The following is a 25,918-nucleotide window of genomic DNA, read 5'->3' as shown; positions in this document are numbered from 1 at the left end:
ACAAATGCCTGCCTGCTCTGAGCTCACTGTGCACCTGGCCAGCAGGGTTCATGGTAGTAGTGTGATGAGGAGAAACAGTCACTGTCGGTTTTGCCTAAACATTGGGAGCACCAGAATCAATGGGACGCTCCATTAGTAGTTCCCCGCGAATATGGCCCACTTGGCACAACCAGTAACCAAACCTGTGCTGCGCTTCTACCAGATGAGCCACTTGGGGACTACAGCTCAGCTCGTTTTTGACACTCTCTGTTTTCATTGTTACACATTGTAAGTGGATTGATTTTTAAAATTATTATTCGGGTATTGCTGATAAAATTATGTACACCTTTTACTCGGCACAATTCGTAGCCACTGCCCGAGAGTGTTGCAGGTCAGGAATGAGATGCACTTTCAGAACTTCAGAGTGAGGACAGCTGGTATTTCCTGCTGGCCCTGGTCCTGGCTTCAGCCAAAGGGCACATCTTTAGTAAGCATTAATATTTAATAGATGTTTGAAGGTGTTCTATCATAGTTTTATTATCTTGTTATATTTTATTGCAAACTAAAATACTTCTAACATGTGATTTCACAGGAATAGTAGTATTTATTCCAATATGATATTTATTTTTTTAGGGCTGTGTGAAAGAGTTAATGTGAAAATATAAGTTTGTGATTTAACTAATTAATGTAAATTTAAAAACACAAATTAAATAAAAGAAAAACTACTTTTTCTTGTGGGCTGTGGGCATGTTGCTTTAGGTGTATATTGTAAACGAGTTTACAGGAGGTTTGTTAATCAAAAACAACTTAATCTTTCATTATGTTAGTAAAGTTAGTACGTTTTATTTATATAACATACAAATTCTTTGCGTACATGGTTCAAACAATGTAAATAACTGTGAATAAAGAAAAACTGGCACATAAATCTTAAACGCATTACTGCAGCAAGATAACCAAATAAAATCATGCTTAGGGCATGAGATAAAATGTAAGTAACTTACCCTGTCTCCCAGGAGCCGTCCACCGACTATTTGACCTTTGGCATTAGCAGATCAGCCAATTAATTTAAAAATTGACGGATTAATTGATAAATGAATTGACACCTTTCTGTGTGAATTGATTGATTAACTAATTACATTAATTAATTAATTGTTTTGACACAAATGGCGCTCCATACCTGCGTGCATAGAGCAGAAAAGCGGTGCTAGGAGCTTGCATACTATTCCGCGAAACACACGTGGACTGCGCCTGTAATCGTTCCCAGCTAGTGAGTGCACTGTTCCTCATAGAATTATATTGACGAGAGGTTGCACTGCCTGTCCTGTGTGTATCCAGTAACTTGCTTGTGTGGTCAAAAGTCTTTCCCAGTGTTTTAGGTATAGCCATTAGCACATAAGCCAAGGTTGACCCTATTAATTATGGGATGTTGAACTTAAGTTGTACCCCTGAAAACGTCAAGTAATTGATTTGTAATGCAAAGTTTAATGAAATTAGGTTCAGGCAGCTGTCAAGATAAGCTTACAGGATTTCATCCGGTGAGGTGTCAGTTCAGAGAAAAAATACGTCATGGTTTTCAAGCTTAACAATTCGTTATTTAAAATGGTAAATATCCCGTATATTGCTTGTTTAAACGACTTGCCTAAATAATTAAATCATCTGTGAAATAGCGCCACCGTCCATCCATATTTTACAACTTTTAGATTTAATGACTGTTGTAGGTAGTTTTCAATATCTTACGAATGTATGGGCAATATATCATTAAACAGTGTTTCCTCAAATCAGAGGAAGCAAATAAGAGAATGGCGTAGAGAAAGAGTACAGTGGTCAGTTACTGATAAATGACAGTCTGATCTGTTCACCCTTGCGGTTCCCTCATTTGTTTTTGGACCCGTTCTGCTTTCACTCGTCCCAAAGTCCCATTAATAAACACAGGCTTTATAAATGCACCGTATGGCACACTCTGTGTACCGTGGTGTAACAGAAAGTAACTGACAGTGGGCAGCGCTTCGGCCCAGCGTGACGTCATCGTGTAGTGTAGTGCTGTGGAGATGCAGCTGGGTGCTTTAGTTCAGTTTGTGTGAGGGAAGAAGAAATCTACAGTAAACGCAGATCCTGGATTAGGCAACACAGACAACCAAGCTGTAGCTGGATACATTTACTGTATTTTTGTATTCAGATATTACTGTTATGTTTTTTATTTTGTATTGTATAATTATCATCTGACAGCAGCAGGAAGGACTGTTGTATGTTTAATAAGAGAAGAAGCCGCAACTGGAATAATATTATATTATAAACTTCGTGTTTTTTTTTTTTTTTTTTTTTTTTTTTAAAATTTTTTGTTCTAAATATATTTTTGTTTATTCTTAGATCCATTAACACTGAACATTTTCTACAGAGTGACTACTTCTTCCCTTTTGAATTTTTTTTATCTTCCCCGTTTTTCCCTCCCGCTTCCAAACCCTTGTCTGTGTGTTTAACAATATCACACCTCCGCTAAACCCTTCCTTCTGACCCCATCCAACACCCCCTGTAAGGTGAGTTTGTCTTTTCATCACTTTTTTTCCTTGTGTGTTGTAGATCGGTCTTCTTTCAGAAGGTGTTTTCAATTCGAATTCACGTTCATGTTTTTTTGCTAGCCTTCCCTTTTCTTTGCAGCCTCAGCAGCATCATTCAGTTCAGCTCCATCACCCCCAAAGGTAGTTTTTCCATTAGTGAAAGCCTTGAGTAGGCTATACTGAAGGAGTGATACTTATACTGTACCCGTTGGATGTTTCAGCAGTTACTGTATAGCTCAACCTGTGTTTTCTTGTTGTACTTTGCATAAAACAGCTAAAAGTTTTAACAGTGGGGAACATAATAGAAAGAGCCACGTTGTTTTTTTGTAGCAAAGTTGATACAGGTGTAAAATGTACTCTGCAGCGATCACAACAGCGCCTTTCATCATATGCAGGTGTTACGACCTAATGTTACATTAAAAAGAGCAAATGACTAAAGCAGTTTTGTAGTTGTACATTTTATAGCTGGATTACTAATGTCCTATGAATAACCACATGCCCAAACGAATCTTGTATTGAAGAATCTGAGCTATTTTTTAAATTTTGAAATGAATCAGACATTAATATATTATAATTGTATCTAGTACTATTGAGAAGCAAGATACGAGCTGCCGATACAATCGTGCCTGGATGATTAACCGGATAAGATTGTCGCCATGAAGCAGTTCTGATTATCTTTCAGAAAGTTCGTTTACATTAATGTGGAGTTCATATAAGGATCTTACACAAAGGCTGCATTCACACTGGGTCCGTTTTAAATGGACTCGGTCTGGTTGTGAAACAGTGTCCCTGAACATCAAATGTCTTCCTGCATTCCGAAACTAGCTGTCTCCATCTGTTTTAAACCGACTCTTATCACGAAAGTGGTTTCCATCACAACATTAAACTTTTTTTTTGAATAGTCGTAATTTACATAAACGTGGCGGAATAACTATTCAGTATTTAAATGAGAAACCGATGTCAGGAGTGGTCGAACTTCTTGACCCTACGAGCCGCATAGTAACATTTTTATATGGCCGAGAGCCGCAAGACACATACTGTAAAACCTGAAATGTCTGCGAGCAAGGTATTTTAAATATTAACATTTTTTTCTCTCGAACATTACAACGAAGTATTGCACTTACTCTGTGCAGGTGTTGTTATCTGTTAATGGCAGCGAAATTCACAAGAACAAGGGATATAATATTGCAGAGCCTACAGTTTCTGTGTCTTTATTGTACTGTGCTTTATTTACAGTGTCTTAAACTTTAAATGTAACACTTGTGCTTTACCGTCATTTCTGTTTATACTGTATGCATTACACACTTTAAATAAAATGTATTCAGTTATTATGAAGCAAAATGCAATAACTGCCCTGATTTCACCAAAAACACCACATAAAAGACTAGCTTGAAGATCTGAATGCTGGGTTTGAAAAAAAAAAAAGTTTTTTTTTTTTTTTTTTTACATGACTGCTGCATGAACTAAATACTTTTGTGAGCTTTGTGGATGACAAATGCACTGTATTGATTTTAACAGGGATTACAGTACCTGCAATATATGTAATATATGTAAATGTAATATTAATTTTAGACCTGCTATATAACATGTAAACATGCATTCTCTAGTCTAGTGCCAACACAGACAACACAGTGCCATACAAAACTCGCTTGACTCGCTTGTCGTTAAATCAGTTTCTTTACTGAACACCGAAAGGAGCATCTGCTTGCTGAGATGACCTTTTAAAGAGGCCAGCTTGTTTTTCTTTAAGTCTGATCCAGGAGGATATTCAGAATAAAACGATGTTGTGATTTGTTTCACAATGACGTTTGATGCTGCTGGCCTTGTACAGACTACAGTGTAAGTGATTTGTTGCGGATGAGACACAAAGGTTTACCACTGTTTTCAGTGAAAGAAAACTTCCTCCCATTTTGGCATAAAGCCTCATACTTTTTTTTTTATTACTCGTGGAGGGTTTGCTCAATGCCATTGTCTCTACGAAACAAATGAGCACTTCATTCAAAATGATGAAACTGACTTTCAACTGCACATCTAGCTTTCAGTCGAGGTGATTGAAACAACCGTGTGCCAGCAAGTGGTGTAGAAAGACCTCATGTGACAAAATGTCCTTGCAGTGAACATCAAAGCTCTTTCTTCAGTTCATTCGAGCCGCAAAGTGCGTCACCCAGAATTTCACTGGGAGCTGCACTTCAACTGCCCGGTAGAGCCAGGGTTTGGCTATGTTAATGGCTTTTATGTACAATGGACAGGTGGGATTGAATTGTAGTAAAGAAAAATAAAACAGACTTATGTTTCAGGAGACATGCATGGGGTTTCGAAAAAAGGTGTAGGTCACCTTAATGATAAAACCACTTCCTATGAAATGCGTTATGGTGCCGTTCGGGAGAAGCAGGACGGTCCTGCAGGGCAATGCTTTCTGCTTCAGTTACATCTGGCATAGCTATGTACGTGTAGCAGTGCCACTGAACAAGGGAGCTGGCAAATTTATAAATACAACGATGAACTGTTTTTTTTTTATTTTTTTTTTATGCACCCCAAACACATTGCCATCTACCCTGTACTGAGTAACTCTAACCCTTTTCACCACTCTTTTTCCACTGACAGAGAGGCCATAATTTCTTTTTGGCTGCATATCTTCCGTTACCAGTTCCACTATAATACTAAATGTTGCCCTGGTGACTTGAAAGGACTCTGTCCACTGTAGATCTGTGAGAGTGATGCAGCACAACCTCTTCCCACCAGCAAGATGGACGAGTATGTGTCCAAACCATCCTTTCGCTAGCCACTGACATTAGATAACAAGGCATAAGGATTTGTTGGCAGAGTGTGATTGGAGGTTCAAGCTCCCGAAACAATGGTAAAACATCCACTGTTCCCAATCCAGACAGCCTTGGGAGCATACGTGGAAGATGTGTGGCACAGAGCTTTAGAATCCTATATCTGCCAGTTTTCAGCCATGGTGATCTGCAATACCTGTGTTGGTCAGTTTCATTTTATACTTCCCAGTTAATTTTTAATGAATGAGTTGTAAGATAAATTAGTTGAAACCGGATTCAATATTAACAACATGCCACCCTGCAAATGATATTTAAAAAACAATTTGGGCAAGAGCAGTAAAACACATTATTAACCAACCAAGCACAAGGTATTTTGCTTTATTACAGCAGTTTAGATTCACTCGTGTACCAGTTCTCTGCGCATGGAAATCACATTTTCACAGAATTTCACTAGTAACACTGTGTAACAAAAACTTTTTTTTTTTTTTGTTCTTTGGTAGTAAGTGTTATTTCCTAATTGCTTATGCCTCAAAAATATAGAAAATGGCTATTATTCCCCACAAACTTTGCTTTTGTGACCAGGACAGTGATATTTCAAAATATCACTATTTCCAATGGGAAAATGGGCAAATGTGTGTCTTTTCGTTCACATAAAGACAGAAAAAAACAACATATGCATATATAATATGTATAAAATAACATATTATACTGTATTTACAGTATAATTGTAAATCTCGAAAAACTACTCACTTATAAATCTTTTGTAGTCATCTTTGTATTACTTTAGTATAAATACATGTTAATTTGGATTCATATGTTGTTTTTTTCTGTCTTTATGTGAACGAAAAGACACACATTTGCCCATTTTCCCATTGGAAATAGTGATATTTTGAAATATCACTGTCCTGGTCACAAAAGCAAAGTTTGTGGGGAATAATAGCCATTTTCTATACTTTTGAGGCATAAGCAATTAGGAAATAACACTTACTACCCAGGAACAAAAATTGTGTTACATAGTGTAATCTTCAAAAACAGCATGACTACTTTACGCATAGCTAATTTACATATCAACCCCCACCTTCCCCCTTCATTTGCATGACATTGGGTGAAAAGCCTAGTTTACTTGAGTAAAATAAACTGAGCGAATGGAAACCCAAAAAAGTATTTTACACGAGACATTTCTCGAGCAAATGTCTCGAACTAAAAAAAAACACACATGGAGATATGGAGAAGATACATTTAATCTAACATAATAATAAAGCAAGTACATCAGGACAGAGAGAAAAATAAGTACAGTTAGAGAGCTAATTTTAATGTAGCCTAATTTTGTAAATGTGTGATCTGTGTTAATTAATTTATAATTTCATGTACCCGGCTATGGCAGATGTTCTCCATACCCTGTTGCACTTTATGAAAATTAATAACACATTAGTTTATAATAGGATATCATACACACAACCAATGGCAAAGAATGACAGGGCTGCCATAGGTACAATATCGTTATCCATTCGATATCTCTAGCACTTTCTCTTCTGTAAGGTCCAAACAGGTGGCCCTTTGACGATACACCAGTGGGGTATACTTTCGGCTGCCATTCCATACTGGGGGGTGGGGGGACAGCTACGTAATCCCTTTTCATCCTCTAAAATAGCAGCAATCCCTAGTAGCATATTGGGCTCAATCAGCATTAGTACAGTCAAAGAGTCACGATCCACACCAGACCCTTTTTATTTTAGCACAGTCTGTTTAAAATAGTTTCCCACCTCCATTAAGACAATGAAACAGGCAGAACCACTTTAGATGAAAAACACTCAATCTGACCACTCCATTTTATTTTTGCATGAGGTTATGTTAATAGGTACCCACTTCATTTGCATAGCATTCCTCATAGTGTCGGAATTGGGTTTTTGCGACTGTTCTCATTCTTCCTGGCCATTTTTATTTTTGCTCGGAAACGAAAAACAGTCAGAAAGTTAAAACACCGCCACAAAAGCCCTCCCTGACGGTCGGAAAAGCTTTGATATTCAGGGACAATATATCAGTGTGCTTGCTGTTCACACTTATCTGCGAGCAAAGGGACCGAGTTTGTTTGGATGCAAGCTAAAGTTGCTTTTTTAGTTCTTTTCCATTTTTTCAGAACCAAGTCTGTGTTCATAATGCAGTTTGCAAGTGCACTCGGCTCGTTTAAATGGTGTGTGAACTGGATGTTTACAATATCCTGCAAGGCATATTGAAAGATGGCAGCTATGGATGTATTGCTCTGGTTTTTATTGCTGTGGAAGAAAGCGCTGGGGGAGCACTTCGCTAACTTAATAAATACATTTTTTAAATGCCTACAGTAGGAGAATGCAGTTTACACAATTCTGCATGTTTCGCCTAATGTCGGCATTAATTTGAGAAAAGACACAATACATTTCAACAATTTTTGTGAGTTTTGTTCAGTTCAGCTTGGATTTTGGTGTCTGACCAGATTTTTATATCAGAGCTTCAGTTTCTTGCACTGTCCATGTAGTTTAGGATTACCAGATTTCCACAGTGAAAAACAGGAATGCTTTTTTCCTTGTTAAATTCACCGAAGTTGAACAAAAATAACGGTATATAACATAGCGCAATAATAGTTAAAAAAATGAAACATTGGGTGAATTTATTACAGAACATAACAACTCAGTATTTTCTTTATATTATCATTTAGTCAAAGCATGCTAAATGTACAAAAAGCCAGATTTAAAAAAAAAAAAAAAAAGAATAGATCAGCTGTTACCATTTATTATTAGCTGCTACCAGAATGATTAAACAAATAATCCATAAAATTGTTTATTTTATCTTTGAATGGCACTAACATACAACCTAATACATAGGATTGTTATTTTAATGGCTCAAATTAGAGATATGCCCTTTTTCTACGAGGAATGGTTAAAGCCAAATATAATGAAGGTTTTGCAGTCACTAGCTTGGCTATAAATGTTTGCATTAGTACATTGTAGGTTCTACCTGTATAACTAAAGTTGAAACATTTGTACTTTTATTTGTGGGTTATTTGCACTATAAACTTTAAATCATGTTGGAAAAAAAATACATCTATTGAATTATTAGTTAATTGTCTTTCTTAATCTGTCATAACTTTATTTAAGCATTGTGAGTCTCAAATTGAACATGGTCTGTACATCAAGAAAGACATATAAATGCCATCTTTGTAGTGTTTATTTTAATAAATAACTAGATAATCTCACAAGCTGGCAAATTTTGTAACCATAAACAATAAGTGATCACTGAACAACATTGGCAATGAGCCACTGAGTACTGTGTATTCCAAAAACGAAGTGCCACAAGCATGTGCCCAGGGTGCTCGGCCACTTGTGACAGCTTCTAGGTATTGTAATATGTGCCTTCCTGAATGACATACATATAAGTAAATAGGTTTGGTTTACTCTTGTTTTTGCAGTACAAGAAATTAATTCTTACAGAGCCCGGTTCAATTAATGTTGAGCTGGGAAGTAAACCCATGCAGTAAATGCGGTTCAATTTATATTTTTACTTGCTTAACACATCGATGATGAATCGATATAAAAATAAACATCTGCTATGTTTTTTCGCAATTTTTCTAAGTGACTAAAATGTAATGGATTTGGTCTCAAAATAAATGTACATTAATGTACACTAATTAAATATGTCCTGTGTCAATGCAGATGTGTCTTTATACAGGAATGCAGAGCTGAAAGAGTTAAGGCCGCCACGCATCAGACACCATATGATTTTTCATTGGTCAACAAGATACTTTCGCAGCGACATGACCACACAGATACACACCAGAAGCGATGCGACAGATTTGAAAACTGCCAGATAATACAACTATAAAAAATTGCTATTGACAAAATTTATGATCAAGGCTGGTACATATTCGTCGTCATGATATGCCTCACTATTCTCAATTATTTTAATATATAGAATTACAGATTTTGTTATAATAATAATAAAAAAAAAAACTAAGTAGACATCATTTCTGTCAAATGCTTTCATAAGAATTATAACATTTGCCTACTTGAATGTTACATTTCTAATACACTCTTCTCTCATTCTACCATTATAGTCTTTCACAGTACGGCACAGGTACCAAACGGGTAGTGAGTGTGGCCGTATGAGGGTCATTTAACTTAAGAAACTGCATAATAGTAATAATAATAATAATAATCAGAGCAACTTTTTAAAAAACTTTTAACATGTAAAAGATTAAGCAGTTATGTTCTGCATGTTAACTTGTTAACTGAGCTTTTTGGTGGCAGCAAAGTGAGGGAGTCTGCAATTCATTTATATACAGTTTCTGTTGTGGGTGCTTTTGAAGATGGTGGACTGTGAGGATGGTGGTATAAGGGGGGGGGGGGGGGGGGGGGGGTGGGGGGGGGGGGGGGGGGGCAGGGCGGGGGGGGGGGGTGTGGGGGGGGGGGGGGGGGGGGGGGGGGGGGGGGGGGGGGGCGGTGCTATTGGTTTATATTAGTGCACATCAGTTCAACAATGCCAGGGTGGCATTGTTATGAAAACAGCAATTATGTCGAAGTTGCTGTTTTCATTTGAAAACTAGTCTTACACTGATGTAGTATGTTTTCTTACATTGATGTATTATATGGTATATGTAAACATGTTTGCCACAGTCTTACGTTTTATAGCTTTTCCACACTTTAGAACCCCCTAAATAAAGGATGTATTGTCTGCAGGAGCATGGTCACCAACCACTGTATATGAGCACACTAAAATAGCAGCAGGCTTGTTTGTACTGAGCTAAGAACTTGTCGTATATATTTTTTTTTAATTGGAAAGCCATGACAAAAATTACAGATGTTATTTCCTCCAAAAAGTAACGATTGTCTTGACATCTGTTTTTGACAGGAACTGGAAATTAGTAGTAGCTGCTGACATTACTATGGCACCAACAGCAACTAATATTGCTAGTATTACTGTACTATGCCACCAGTCATATGTAGGCTTCCAGAGATTTAGGTGGCAGTACTGTGACAGCAGGGTGTCTGCAGACTTGCCACAGAACTGCTGTCTGGATATTTACTGTACAAGACGTTAAGCTTGTTTTTGAGGTTTTGTTTGGGCTAAGCATATTATTTTCTTCCGTCGCTGTTGTTTATGTGAATGTTAGAATATTCATTATAAGCAATTAACGGTATGCCTTTTAGTGTACATTTACTGTAGGTGGAGGCAATGCAATTTCCCTAAAAGCATGTACAGCATGGCTTGAAACTAACTAGCCATCTTGGCTTTTTAGAATTACCTTCAATTTAGTATAGTATATTAAATAATCAGGAGCCAGGGGTTCTTCTTACATGAGCAGCCCCTATTAATAAACAAACAGACTTTTTCACTCTGTGATGAGAAATGTCATCAGTTCAAAGCAGATTTACCAGTGGCCTGGCACCAGCTCATTTCAATAATATACCAAACTGGGGAGGTTCTGAAACCCAGGACTAGGTGCAGAATTAATACAAGTCTCATTGCCTGATGACACTGATTGACTTTGAAAGTGGTGTGCTAAGGATGAGAATTACTGTACTGCTTAGAGATGACATGATAAAGTATAAAGATGTGTTCTAGTCATAGTCAAGGACATTCAAGAATGAGCCTTAAATTTAACATTTTAAGCCAAAGCTGCGACACTGTTTATTTGATAGATTGAAGAAACACCTGCAAAAATTACATTACTTTTACAAATGAGAGGAGGCCATTCCGCTTCCAACAGGGTCTCTTATGATGTGGTTAAAATATTCTCAAGACTTAACTCTGTTGGCTCCTTTTATGATTTTAACATCTTCAATCATAATTGTTCGAGGCTTTCTCTCAATCTTCTAACTCATACTGTACCTTTTGGCTGTAGGGTTAGTCTGGTTGCGCTTTGCTGGTTCCTGCGGAGTCTAGACCATTATTATAACTTGATAAGGAAAAAAGACATATGTGCAGCATTGCAAAACCAAAAGACATATTTTGTTTATAACACTGCTGTAGACTTTCACTGCTGCGATGCTGGTTGGTTCAACATCTGTGCACTATGTCAGACTATTAACTTATTATCTGTGCACTACGTCAGACTATTAACTTATTATCTGTGCATGTAGTTTCCTGTAATTCTTATTATAGGTTAACTACAAACATTTTACACTCAGTAGGCATTAAAAGCAGTATGCATACAGAAAGCACGTTGTTTCCTCGGTCTTGTACTGGATTGCCAAGCAAAAAATATATAGTGTATATATACACGACAATAACTATAAAATATATAGTGTGTATATATACACGACAATAACTATAAAATATATAGTGTATATATACACGACAATAACTATAAAATATATACTGTATATTTACACGACAATAACTATAAAATATATAGTGTGTATATACACAACAATAATTATAAAATATATACTGTATATATACACGACAATAACTATAAAATATATACTGTATATATACACAACAATAACTATAAAATATATACTGTATATATACACAACAATAACTATAAAATATATACTGTATATATACACGACAATAACTATAAAATATGCAATTGTTAAAGTATGTGTAACTGTAAAAGTAACTAATAAACATTTTGACTAAAAGTCTTTGCCAGTGGAATGTCTGGACTAGAAGTTTTTATTAATCAAGACATTTGTTCTACTTTCTTTTAGTGCTTTGACTATTTTTATAGGTAAAGACATGCTTTTAATGGAATGGCATTTGCAGAATTACATTATATAGTAGAAGTCATCATTATTTAAAGGTAAACACACTTCCCTCTGCAGATAGTTTTAAAATCTAAGGGATGAGTCATGTGAAACTGAACAGAAGTGATTCTGAATGTGACCTCATGTTTAGTGCTGTACGTATGCTGCACTGCAAGAATAGACATGAAGAGTTTTTGCTTAAATATTCGCAGGGAAATGTGGTGAAGTGAAATTATTTGGTAGTTTTTCATTCTGTACTAGTGGTGTTTTTGCTTATAATTTAAAAACAAACTTTGTTCATTCTGTGCACTGAAAACAGAACATCACAGGCTCCCAGTGTAATTGGTGAACACAATGTTTGATTTTGTGTGTTTCATCACTGACCATAAACAATGAGCTGTTCGTAGGAACATAACAGAAGTCAGGTATTTATTCTGTTTTGTTTTGCCATATATTAGAAATACAATTTTCTTTGATAAACAGTAATAAAGCATTTAAAAATGGTTTGTTACTTGTGCTACGAGGTCTGATTGGTCAGTTCACAGATTTAATAGTAAACAAATAAGGAAGAAAAAAATAACTAGATATACAGGCAATCAGACGATGTATACAGTTGCCATTAAGGCTAATAAATCATTCATTGTGCTCCTGTATACAAGAAACAGGAAACAAGGAAATGGGTTGAAGTAATGAAAGATTATGTTTGTTTGTTTTTTTGTTTTTACTGTGAGCATATATAAAACCAAATGCAATCTAAAATATAAATGCTTCTTGTACAATATTTCATGTTAGATTTTGAAATGTCGTATTTTACAATTGTCAGTCTTTCGTTAAGTAGGCCCTTATATGGAAAACTACATGTATGTACATGGTATGTAATTCAATATGTTAACGTAACATTATTCTGCAGGTTTCATTCGACTTTATGAAGCAAAATTAGTTAATTCTATAAGGTGGTGCAAAATGTAACAGTAGTGGTAGTAGTAACAGTCATTCTATTGTAACAAGCAAAAAGTGAATAGGAGGAGTTGCATACTATCGTTATAAAGAATTATAATTTATTTCCTGTGCCTTGTAGGACAGTTGGCTCGTTAATTTGGCTCTACTCGTCCATTAGAGTGATTTATGACACCACTTGGGATGAAAAGAATAAAGCCATACCCTGTCCTTGATACCAGCATTGTGCAAGGGCATTGTGTAACATATCTAAATTTAACTAGAGTTATTTATTAAAAACTGGAAACGTACGTTTTCATGATTTTAGCTTATATGCCATTTATACATGAAGAAGAAATTCCAATTACTGCACAAAGATCCTTCAGTACTGCAGCAGTGTGTACGTGTTATAAATTGTGCAGTATAACAAGCATGTCAGGATAAGATGAAATGTAGTTACATAAAACATTGCAAATCCGAATGTCTGTAATCCAGGCTGTTCAAAAAAACGAACAATATTAATGTCCCCCGAGATTTTGTAGTACTGTGTAGGCCCAATACATAGCTTCAGCCAATCAGAGATTAGTTGTAGCAGAGATTACCCGGGAAACGTAGTGCACCTGTGCAAAACCTTATTAAATGCAAAAGGTAAAGCTACTTTAGTTCGGTGCCAGTAAACATACAGTATTTTAATATACAGTATATCATAAAAAACAAGGTTTAAATTACAATGGCTGCATGGAAACAAAAGAGAATTCAGCTAACACTGAAAGCAAAACTGACAAATAATCATGGTGACAGTCAAAGTAAGTTTGCAGACGATTTCAAAATTGGTAAAAGCACAGTTTCTGACATTAAAAAAAATCATGAAACGCTTCAAGTATTTATGCAAAATATAGATTCGGTAAATGCAATGAAACCAAAATCACTTTGAACGGCAGATGACAAACCTTTGGATAATTCAATGTCCTGGTGTGTGCAAGAACGATCAGATGGTCCTCCACTGTCTGATATACTTCTTTGTGAACAAGCGAGGATTTATTATGAAAAGCTTCATGGAAACAAACCCAATTTTAATGCTGAGAATTTTACTGGAAGCACAGGCTGGCTAAGTCATTTAAAAAAAAACGTCACAGTATTAGTGATCTAGACATCGAAGGTGAGCAACTGTCTGCTAACACGTTGGGGATTGATTCTTTCTGTGAAAAACCTAAAAAGTTATGGAGTTACTTGCTGTAGTGTTGGTTTTCTAGCGGACTGTACTATATATTGGGCCTTTTTTGCAGCCTTTTTTTCTTTTCTTTTGAGAGTGATGCAGCCTGCTACCATAAACTCTGAAACTTTTTCAGTACTGTTTTTTTTTTTTCCTGTACTCTATACTCAGTCATATTGTTGTTTTAAACTTATATTAACTGGAAACAATCAAGGGTTGCATTAAATTTGTAATAGTTAAATTTGGCCAGGGGTCCCCCTTGATTTGCAGCGAACCTTCCTCGCAGAGGGCAAATCCAGCATTGGTTTAGGTTCTAAGGTTGGGAAGTGAGACTCCCAGCACCTCGCAACTATGCCATCAATGCAAAACAGATATGGATTATTATTATTATTATTATTATTATTATTATTATTATTATTATTATTATTATTATTAATAAACTCAGTGGAGAGGAAAAAAAAACTTTTTGGGAGGAAACCTTTGGTTTCTTCGGAGAGATTGCCCCCACTCTGGGCATACTAGCAGTACTATGAAGGGAGAAGGACAGAGAATTCAGAACAGGAGAGAACCAAATAAGGCAGCAAGGCAAAGAGATTCCATGACAAGATCGTTGAAAGGCGAGAAATAAACCTTGGAGGATTGTGATTAGGGAAATAGAATGTTGGTAGTAATTGGAATGCAGAAGGTTGAGTAGGCTAACCAACCAGTTGTGTAGAAGGAGCAAAGGCGGCAGCCCTGTATTCTTGAGATTTTTGTTGAAGTAGAGAGAGTGATAAGATGTGAATGTCCCAGAAGTGCAAGGAGTTCCATTTTTAAATCATGCGGCTGATTTGAAAAGATTGATTGAGGGAATACATTCCAGCTTATCGGCTGGGAGGCTTGCTTCAAAGCGGCAGGTGTTTAGTGTTATTCCAAGGAATTCTAGTGAGTGATTGGGACCGGCTGAGAGAGGGGAACTCTGACTGTAGTGAAGAGCAGTCTTGTAAAGGACACTTTGGGGGGGGAGTCATATAGTAGGGGCAGTAGGAAGAGTAGACTGTGTTCAGTAAAATCTTGGGGCTGTGCCAAATGTTAACTGATAATAATAATTGCCCCTTCCAACACCACAGAGATAGTGGAGGGAGGGGTGTATGGGCATGACTTTGAATGCATCTGAAATGTCTGATTTGGCTAGCCAAGATGCCCGGCTGGATGACTTTATGAATGGATAGCATCATAAACGGAGATATAATACAGAGAAAACTGGTCTGAGGGAATGAGTGAATGAATGCTGCTGATTGGCGCACTGCGAGGGGCGGAGAGGTTGATGATAAGGCGCTTCTTGCTAGAAATTATTTCTCTTGTGGCAACCCCAATAAGACTTATACTGAATTGAGGGAAGGGGGCAAGGAAGGGGCCCTACATGAAGCATTTTGCAATCTCTGAAGCTATAAGTAAGTCAATGATTTCTGGTTCCTTTTGTGCAATGAACAGAGGATGATGGAATGTATTTTAGTCCGGTAGAGATTCACTGGAAAGTCCAGAGATGAGGTAGGAAATTATTTTGCGATTGGGGTGATATGGGGATGTTGATGGGAGTGGATTTGTAGGAAAGCGGGTCGATGGAAATGGAGTGCGTGTCACCTCAGACACTGCACATGGGCAGGAACCGGTATTGTTTGGCAAAATGTAGCGTAGAAATTATTACATATCTGTACGCTGCCTGAGTATTTAATTGGGCACCCTGTTATATCCTTGGCAGTGGAAGTAGCTGGAGGGCTGATGAATGGATAGAAAATGGTTCCTACTGGTGGTTCTTGAAGCGGGGATGTGTCTTGCAATGAAGAGGAGGCGGCAGCTTCAGGGCACATGGAAGAAGAGACGGCGGCCTCGGGGCACCAGGATGATGAGGCGGCGGCCTATTTTTTTTTTTTTTTTTAAACTAAATATAATAAACCTTTCATTATTTGGTATCATAGAGAAGCAGCATGCTGTGTTCCAGAAAGTCTATGAAATTATGTGAGTGCTGTATGAGATGCAATCTCAGAAAATATTGCTGTAGTGCATTTAATTTATAAAGGGTACACTGCTCCAGGGCTAATGAATGTTTTATGCAACAGAATTATTGCAAAACTACAAAAGGCAGGAGTTACTATTATTGTTCTAAAATGGATAGACAGACAGCCTCCATATACCCACAGGTTATGATACAATCGATAAGTTGTGCTACAGAAAGTCTTATGCAAGTGTCATAACAATTGGACAAGCAGTCTTTACGATTGCTGATGGCGTACACATCATCACCAGTAGGGGATGTAATGCTTTATACAGACTGTCCATTTAATAGAAATGTTATTGATATCACATTGTTTGTATGAGATAGTAATGACAGCATATTAAGATTAGCTGTAACTATACATGAAGAGTGAGTGGTAGAAGAGCCTATGATACATGGGTTTGATATAAAGCCAATACTACGACTACTAGTACTAATAATAATAATAATAATAATAATAATAATAATAATAATAATCTTTTGAAGAGATCAGGATGGTTGAGACCAGTCTATGAGAGAGCATTAACCAATGCTAGACAGGATGCTGCTTTTGGCTGAAAATGCTTTGTGGAATTGATTGCTGAATGAATTGCCTGGTTGAGGGCTGCAGAATGCACAGGGAGCATTATAATATGACACGAGATGACATGAACGTGAAATATTGGCAGCTGTGAAAATTGGGAGCTGCAGCGCCGGCAGGCATGGCGAAAGCAAGGATAGGACAATCAATCCCATGATTCAGTGCACATATCAATGATTTAATGCATGTATCCTTATGACCGCCATTATTGGAGCTCACTCAGCAAAGTTGTAGAATTGAGTTGTGATGATAATGTATAAACAGAGCACTGCTGCAGAACACAGAACTACTCAGGAGGTGCTGAAACACACAGCAAGTGGAAACTGAACGTGAAATATAGGCTGCTGTGAAAAATTTGAGAGCTACAGTGCCGGCAGGCACCACGAAAGCTAGGATAGGACAATAAATGTCATGACTCAATGCGTGTATCCGTGATTCAATGGGTATATCCCTACAGCTGCTATTACTGGAGCCCACTCGGAGTTGTGGAAGCAACGGAGATGTGATGATAATGTAAACAGAGCACTACTGCAGAGCACAGATAAACAAGCATCAGACAAACAGCTGACCATTCCTGTAAAAAATCTGATGACCAATATCAATTTTCTCACTACCAAACCACAGAATTTCTTTTTACCCTCAGCAAAAAGCTTTTGAAGGAGCCGTTTCTGTTTACGTTCGACAAGAAGCTTTTCTCAGTAGGTTTTGCAAGTAGGTGTGTGTAGGGGCGATACGTGCAGAAAGGATAATACCTTCAGAAGCCTTTATGCCCGGTTGGCGGGAGTGTGCTGAGGTGGATTTATTGCCAGATTGTCCAGGAAGAGAATGCAGTCGCCATTCGAGAATTCACTTCTGCAGTGAAACAAGGTAAGTAGCAATTTCAAATCTAAATTGATAATCAGATTTGCATGATTAAATCGGATTCTTGCAGGGCTATGTAGTGATACATGACCAAAAACAGACAGCCCATTCGGGTACGCGTTTGCAAATTCACAGGTAAGACGACTTTGTCCAGCAGTACCGAGGGTAGAATAGTCAACGGCGTTTGTCAGCTGTGCTGCGACAAACAAAAATCAAAAACAAAGAAACGCAAGACAAAGAGCAAACTCAAGGCTTGGGGTTTAAATAGGGGATTAGCAGATGTTATTGGTAGGAGGAAGTAGGGGGAGGAGCCTTTGTTCATGCCACTGAATACCGGGAACAAGTACGGTGACTTATTGTCATGAATATCACAAATTTACACGTCATGACATAAAAGCAAAGTAAGAAACTTTTCATACTTGACAACATATGGTGTGTTACGTCGCAATATACAGCTTAATGGAAATACAGGACAAGAAGTAAAAATCACAAATCCGCTGGAGTTAAAGGTTTCCAACTGAAAGTCAGGGGATAGGGGTCCCCTGGGGGGGGGGGCCCCGTCCCCCAGTCGTTCAGATTTTTGCAACATTTTACTGTGTGTATCAGCTAAAACCATTACCTTAATGCGCCAAGTATTAATTAATGATTCAGTACTTTCCTTTCTTTAAAGGACAGCATTTTGCATTGCCTAGCTGAGGAAAACAGACTCCTGCAGCTACTGCACTTTACACAGCAGCTCTTTAAAGCAGACAGGCACTCAATGCTGCTTTAATAATTGATATGACTATGTTCAGACCTAATACAGATAGCTGGGTGACTGGATTGCTGATGACAAAATTTGGTTGCAGGTGAAGTGGCTGCGGAGAGACCAGGAATTGCATCCATCTGCTGTGCTAATTAGAGAGGTTGCCTATGGTGAAGATCTGAAAGGACCGGAAAAACAGCAGTGGCATGCACAAACTGTTAAGGATGTGTCATCAGCATCTCCTATCCCAGTGATCTTGTATCTTAGAATAGCTAAAACTCTATTTGACCTACAGCAAGGGAAACTGTTGGGTGGATATATTTATTGTAGAAATACTGGTGTACCTCTGAAGTAATTCAGAATGACTGAGAAACTGGTTAATGGTGCACACTGATCAAATTGTGGTAGTATGTAGTCATGAATTTTACATTATGGCCATGGTACTCTCATTATATTTCTCAATGGGTCTCCTGTATTTGATTTACAGTATTGATTTTGTTACACAACATCTTTTCGGTGTGTAATGAGTGTGTGTCAGCAAGGTCGCTGAAGGCCAAGTTTGGCAGCCAGCAAATATTGAGTACCAGGACTTTGTTAGAATAGTAGCCTGGGCCCTAAAAGAATGCCTGGTATGAAATGTCACATTGCATCAAACCAGTGGATTACATGTCCTCGTGATACCTCGCTTTGTTTAGCATTTGCAGTGAAATTGTGCTGTTTCCCAGTAAGATAAAGACCAAAATAGATGTAACAAACAACTTGAGCATGCTTCTGTGTAGAGGTGCAATCAGCACCCTAATTTCATATTCGATTATCGTATAGACATTTATCAATGATAATCGATGCATTAATATTTTATTTTTCAAAATAAACAAATGTTTTGTTTTTTTTAAAAAGAAGATCTAATAACTAAAAACACTGCTGTGCATAATAGTTAAACAAAAAGGCACGACTTGCATTCAAATTAGAACATTTCTGCCACTTCCTTATAAAAACGAAATACAAAGGACTTACGTTTAACAACTGAAAAGAAAATGCGTGCGTCTGCATCAGATTAACATTGTAATAATAATAAAAAATACTATACTTTAACAGAAGTAATTTCTGAACTATAGTTTTCTTTAATATTGTCATATAATCCAAACACAACTTGCTTTGAAACAAAAGGTAATTGGTAGATTTAATAGATAAAAACAAACAAACAACACCGTTTTGCCTTACTTTTTAAATACAAAAAAAAAAGTGAATACTTGGCCTACTTCTGATTTGTCTTATACAACACGTAATGTAGGCTTGAAATGTGTATCCTAGCAACATGCAAATCTACCGTACTAGCACTAGAAGCAGTGCACTCACACTCAAGGTTTTAATGCAAACCGGCAACAGGAGACTTAAAACTGGGTACTAATTCCATGCATCGATTCACCAAAATGTAATCGAAGCTCGGTAAAATTTAAGGATAGATGATCAATAATCGATGCATTGATTAATTATTGCACCCCTACTTATTAACATTCAGTGCAGTTTGCTGTTTGCTTTATTTTACTGAATGTTTCACTGTTCCCTTGGTACAAATTTCATTTTGATATAAAAACCTTAATACATCTGGACCAAAGTGGCAGAGTGGCTTTATAACCAATACTAAAAGCTAAACAGAAGTTCTGCACTTGATAACATCTTATCAGTGCTAAATAGCCAAAACAGACATCATAGTAACACCACTGCTTGGAATGTATGATCAATATTTAAGTTAGAGGGATTGGTCTGTGCCAGCTTTCACAGAACTGAGAACTATTTAAACCACTAGCAACACAATGTTTTTTCTTGTTTTCCTGATTGTTTCTTTTTTTGTGCTCCAGAAGAATCCTTGTTACCACCAATACATGCCTGGCTTTCTCTGCTTGTAATCATGTTAGGGGAGCTGGCTCTCGGTTCGCCTGCAACTTTAGTTTTTCCCTAATCTCCTGCGATCTCTGCAGTATGAACCAAGGGACCATAACACCACTCAGTCTTTGTTAACCTCCCTCAAAGAGACAGCTTTGACTTTGTCATCTTTATGACGAAAGACTTGCCTGTACATACAAGATTGCAGCAGTCTGAAAACTCTTCTGCACCATTGATGTAAAGAAGATAAAAAAAGACTACAGTATGTATCATTTCCCAAACCAAGTTTTCGCTCTTTGATCCAAACTACCGCTCTCAAACATTAGCTAAAATATATGAATTGGTTGCATGTTCTTGTCAATGCCTGTCTTTTTCTGTTGAAAAATTAGACTGCAAGTTCTCATTTGTTGTGTGTTCTATGATGTTATTGTCAATGATATTTTATTTCTCATATATTCTGTGCTTCAATTTGTTGGTAGTACTCCCTTGTTATATGGAGGTCCTTTAGTGGCAGAACTGGTGTTAAAGGCCATGTGTTCGTGGCTCCCATTTGCCCCATAATACCTCCACTAGCACTTGCATTCTCCTTATAAGGCAGAACACAAAAGCACAATAAACTATAATGTAATACTAACAAAAAGGATTGCTACACTGCTTCTTCCTTAAAACATCATAACTACACCCCTCCTATGAAAATTGGAACCACAATTTCTATCGTATAATAGTTTTAATAGTCCCGTTGTAAAAAAACACATTGCTTGTTGCCCAAGTTCTACTGTACTTGATATGAGCCGCTGAACTGTATGCCAATTAAACTGACATCTAAAGGTCTAAAGTATGTTACTGTCATTAGGTTCAATTTAAATTCCGTTTTGTTTTTACATAAGAGAGGCAGAAGGGTCTAAATATTCCATCAGTTTAAACATTCAACAAAACAGGCAGCCAGGATTCCTTTGGCTTTTTGTGGATCTTGTGTTTAATGGATGAAGTAAGATGTAAACACAAAACACAAGCTATATTGCGGTTTTGATACTGACTTTAGAAGGCAAATTCCATTCTTGGTCATCAACCTTCCCACTAAAACACAGCATTCCACTTCAGTCAATGTAACTGATTCATGTGTAGCACATGGCTTTTTTTATGTAACCAGCTGTTCCTTAAGGTAATCATAGTGCATATATTTTGTAATATGTCAAAGCTGCATTACCATTCAAGGCTGCAAATCTGACAAGTTCTCTTTCGACAGGTGCTTCTGTAAATGATTGATGTTTTACAAGGAACACAGGCAAAAGTCACAGATCTATGTACCATTTTGGCATCACTGCAAATTTCCGCTCCTAACTTTTCTGATAAATCTAGAGGCTAGAGTAGATACTTATCTGTCCAACACAATTTAGACACCTTGCAGACTTGCTATCACACTGAATCAGTGTCATCTTTGTTGCTCAGAGTGAGCCTGCTCTGTTTTATGTGATGTAGCAGGTGTTCCATCTTGACAGAGTCAAAATTAGGGTAGTATTAATAAATAAAAAGCAGAAGCTGTGCCTTCACAGATGGGAGATTGCATGTAAGGCATTAATGAGGAAGTATTAGGGGGAGCTCAGACATTAAAATATCTGCTAATTTAATTTTAAAGTATTTCAACTTCTAAAGCACTCTTGTTTTTGTTGTTGTTTCTCATTTTGTAACATTTGCATGTTTTTTTCTCCTTTTTTTAAAAAAAGCAGTTAATTAAAAGCTGGAAGTAATGCTTTGAAAATATGACAAATAGACAAATTAATGATTGGGTTAAAAGAAACAAACACATACATTGCACAGTCAAATTAAGAATATTTTATAGTCTTTATTAACAAGCTATATTTTGACATTCTTGTTTGAACCGTGACTAATAACTATGTTGCATCTTGTTAAGTCAATGAGAATTGATTTGAAATGGATTTTGACAGAATGAGCACATGTACTAGAGTTGAGGTTTTACATAATTGTGAAGGGAATTAGACCTACAGTAGTGGGATTTTGGATGTTATCCACATTTTAATGTATAGCAAATTGAATGCAAAATTATGTTTTTGGGTGTGTTTAAGACAAAATAAAATTCAAAGAATTTATTTTATTTCTTGTATCTTTGAAATAGGCCTCTCTTTTTTCAAGATAGACATAACCTTAATCTTTAAAAAATTAAAAAAGATAACAAATGTAAAATGTTACTATGCAATGCATATTAGATTGGATGGAGTGTATAATTTAATTACAAAATACTGATTAAATAACATTAATGTATCAACTTTATTCAAAGCTCCTTTGACTCCAATTCAGTACATTTTAGCTAGGAAATAGGGTTTCAGGAGAATAACAATGCACACAATATACGGATACAGTTGTGGAACTATTTTCAGTTGTTTTTATTATTGATAATATGTTACTTTGGAAAGTAAACAGATATGAGAACTGAGAGTACTTTGCAAAGGACTAGCTCAAGATCTGCAATTAGCAAAGACATGGAGCTCCAGGTTTGTGTCTGTGGCGAAAACAAAGTGACAACAGTTAGGGGTTTGAAGATTCATCAGTGGAGAATGGCATTCTTGAGGGAGAAGGGACAAGGGCCTCACATTGATCAGTACTTTTGAAATTGAAATTCAACGACATGAAGCAAACCACAGTTCGCAGGATATCAGCACCCCTGCCATAGATGAGAGGAGGACTTGCATAAACACAACTAGTGATGAACCTAATGATCCTTGCGAACCCGGTCAGATGAACCAGCGTAAGAGAGAAAAGAACCTCAACGGGCACAAGTCTGGAGTTAAATAGCCAAGAGCTTCTGAGAAAACTGCATGGGACACAGTAAACACGGATCTGTGTTTGTTTTGCGTTGGAAAGGTTAGGTGGAACAGTCGAAGCAGGAGGTTTGGAGTTGAAAAAAGAAAGGAGACAGTACAATCTTCCTATAAAGTCTAGATGGCAGCAGGCGATTGAGTGCTTAGTTTAGAGAAAGGAGGCAGCTGAGGAAGCAATGGAGGAGAGCAGAACAAAGTCAGAAGGAGGGACTCAATCTGTTACAAAGGGTCATAAAAAATAAGCTTGCAACATTACACAGAGCTGAACACCTATGGAAAAGAAAGAGCAATGCAAGAACTAACTTTTGTAAAGACCCAGTCAAATATGCAAAGAAGTTATTCACCAGAGGAAGAAAATGGCACACTAAAAGCAACTAAGTCTGAGCTGAAGAGATATCTCGATGAAACACACAAATTAAAAAAGGCAGGAGCCTATGTCAGTTCCTTCAGACATCCCACCTATCAATCCACCAGAATACCAAATGGAGGACTGTGCACCTAAGTGGAAAGAAGTAGAGCACTGTGAAAAAGACAAGGGCATCATCATCTCCTGGGCCTAGTGGAGTTTCATACAGTGTACAAGAGTGCCCCTGGTGTTCTACGAATCCCTTGGAAATTGATGAAAGTAGCATGGGAAAAACAGATTGTACCAAGAGTATGGCACCAAGCAGGTGGGGTCTTTATACCTAAAGAAAAAGATTGTACGAGTATTGGTCCGTTTCATCCTATTTCCCTGTTGAACGTGGAAGGCGAGATTTTCTTCAGCATTGTTGCTCAGAGATTGTCAGCTTACCTATTGAAGAACTGCTTCAATCATGGGGTTTCCATGCAAGTTTTTGAAAAATGCCTCATGTAAAATGCTTTTTTGTGTTTCCGTTCGCTCAATTTATTTTACTTGAGTAAACCAGGCTTTTCACCCGGCATTATACAAATGAATGGGAAAGGTGGGGGTTAATATATAAATTAGCTATGTGTGCTACTAATAACCAGATGAGCCAGATTGGCCTCCTCTTGTTTGCAAACTTTCTTATGTTCTTATGTTCTAAGAGGCACCCCCCCAGATTGTATGCCTCGTGAGTTACAATATGTTAGTTTAATATAATTTTTTACTAATAATTAATTTGATAAAAGCAATCATTTTACCAACCTCTAAAACTATCAAAGCCCTGAATTCTTATATAGTATAGTGTAGTTACAAATAAGTTGCACGTCATGTTTTGGTTATTTAAGAAGTATTTCAGTTAAAATACTAAATAGTGAATAATTTTGGGTCGTGGGTTCATTATTCCTGTGTTCATTTGGGTCAAGTTTGGGAAACACTATACTTGGGGGACAATATAGCCCTCATCCTTTGGCTTCCGGCAATATAATGCCCTGTCAGACACTATATCCCCCTCTTAGGGACAATAGTTTTCCACCATACACCTCAACTCCAGTCCATACTTGTATACTGTACACCTTCCAATAAAACAGTGACAACACAATTCCTTGAGGTCAGGAGTCCTCCAGGTTTTATAAGTATCATTAAATAATACATTGATCAAGACCAGGAGGGCTCTTTACCTTGTGGGCTGGGATTTTCACCCCTGATTTATAGAAACCGTACATTGACAAAAGTAGGAGGAGTGGCAAACACTGTTGTAGCAGCAAAGGTCATTCAAAATGATCTAGACAAGATTCAGAACAGGGCAGACACATGGCAAATGATATTTAATAGAGAAAAGTGTAAGGTACTGCACGCAGGAAATAAAAATGTACATTATAAATATCATATGGGAGATACTGAAATTGGAGAAGGAATCTATGAAAAAGACCTAGGAGTTTTTGCCGACATCAGAAATGTCTTCATCTAAACAATGTGGGGAAGCTATAAAAAAGGCTAACAAGATGCTCGGATACATTGTGAAAAGTGTTGAATTTAAATCAAGGGAAGTAATGTTAAAACTGTACAATGCACTAGTAAGACCATCTTGAATATTGTGAGCAGTTCTGGTCACCTCGCTATAAAAAAGATATTGCTGCTCTAGAAAGAGTGCAAAGAACAGCGACCAGAATTATCCCGGGCTTAAAAGGCATGTCATATGCAGATAGGCTAAAAGAATTGAATCTGTTCAGTCTTGAACAAAGAAGACTATGTGGCGACCTAATTCAAGCATTCAAAATTCTAAAAGGTATTGACAGTGTCGACCCAAGGGATTTTTTCAGCCTGAAAAAAGAAACAAGGACCAGGGGTCACAAATGGAGATTAGACAAAGGGGCATTCAGAACAGAAAATAGGAGGCACTTTTTTACACAGAGAATTGTGAGGATCTGGAATCAACTCCCCAGTAATGTTGTTGAAGCTGACACCCTGGGATCCTTCAAGAAGCTGCTTGATGAGATTCTGGGATCAATAAGCTACTAACAACCAAACGAGCAAGATGGGCCGAATGGCCTCCTCTCGTTTGTAAACTTTCTTATGTTCTTATGTTCTTATTCTCAACAGACCTTCCAACCACAATAAGCTCAGACCTTTACATTAGGTTCTAATGGCTTCTGTTTGTGGGGGCTGTTTTTTTTTATTACAGTATTATACATGTACTTATGTCTTCATGTGCCTGAAGGAGGGAAAAAGGACCCAGCACACATCAGGTCATTTTTAAAATTACCCATTCGATTGTCCAGTTTAATCTGGACATCTGCGGATCAACCCAATCTGTTTTTTATTGTTGGCAAGAGTATTATGTAGTATTTGAGATATGTTTAGGTGGTTTCTTTTTACAATTTAAAAGTATTGTTATGAAATCCAGAA

At 37.2% G+C, this 25,918-nt stretch overlaps 1 protein-coding gene across 1 annotated transcript in view; it reads left to right on the top strand.

Annotated features, from left to right (window-relative positions):
- The first annotated feature begins 2,310 nt into the window (after positions 1-2,310).
- Positions 2,311-25,918, top strand: part of LOC121312951 (poly(rC)-binding protein 3-like) — a 295,367-nt gene continuing 271,759 nt past the window's right edge. Inside the window, exon 1 of the mRNA XM_041244944.1 lies at positions 2,311-2,513. The gene's annotated coding sequence lies outside the window, so the exon portion shown is untranslated. The remainder of the gene's footprint in view (positions 2,514-25,918) is intronic.

Source organism: Polyodon spathula, chromosome 3, assembly GCF_017654505.1.
Source record: "Polyodon spathula isolate WHYD16114869_AA chromosome 3, ASM1765450v1, whole genome shotgun sequence".
In the NCBI taxonomy this organism is placed as follows: domain Eukaryota; kingdom Metazoa; phylum Chordata; class Actinopteri; order Acipenseriformes; family Polyodontidae; genus Polyodon; species Polyodon spathula.
The sequence above is the reverse complement of the archived record's forward strand: the minus strand, read 5'-3'. Positions and strand labels throughout refer to the sequence as shown.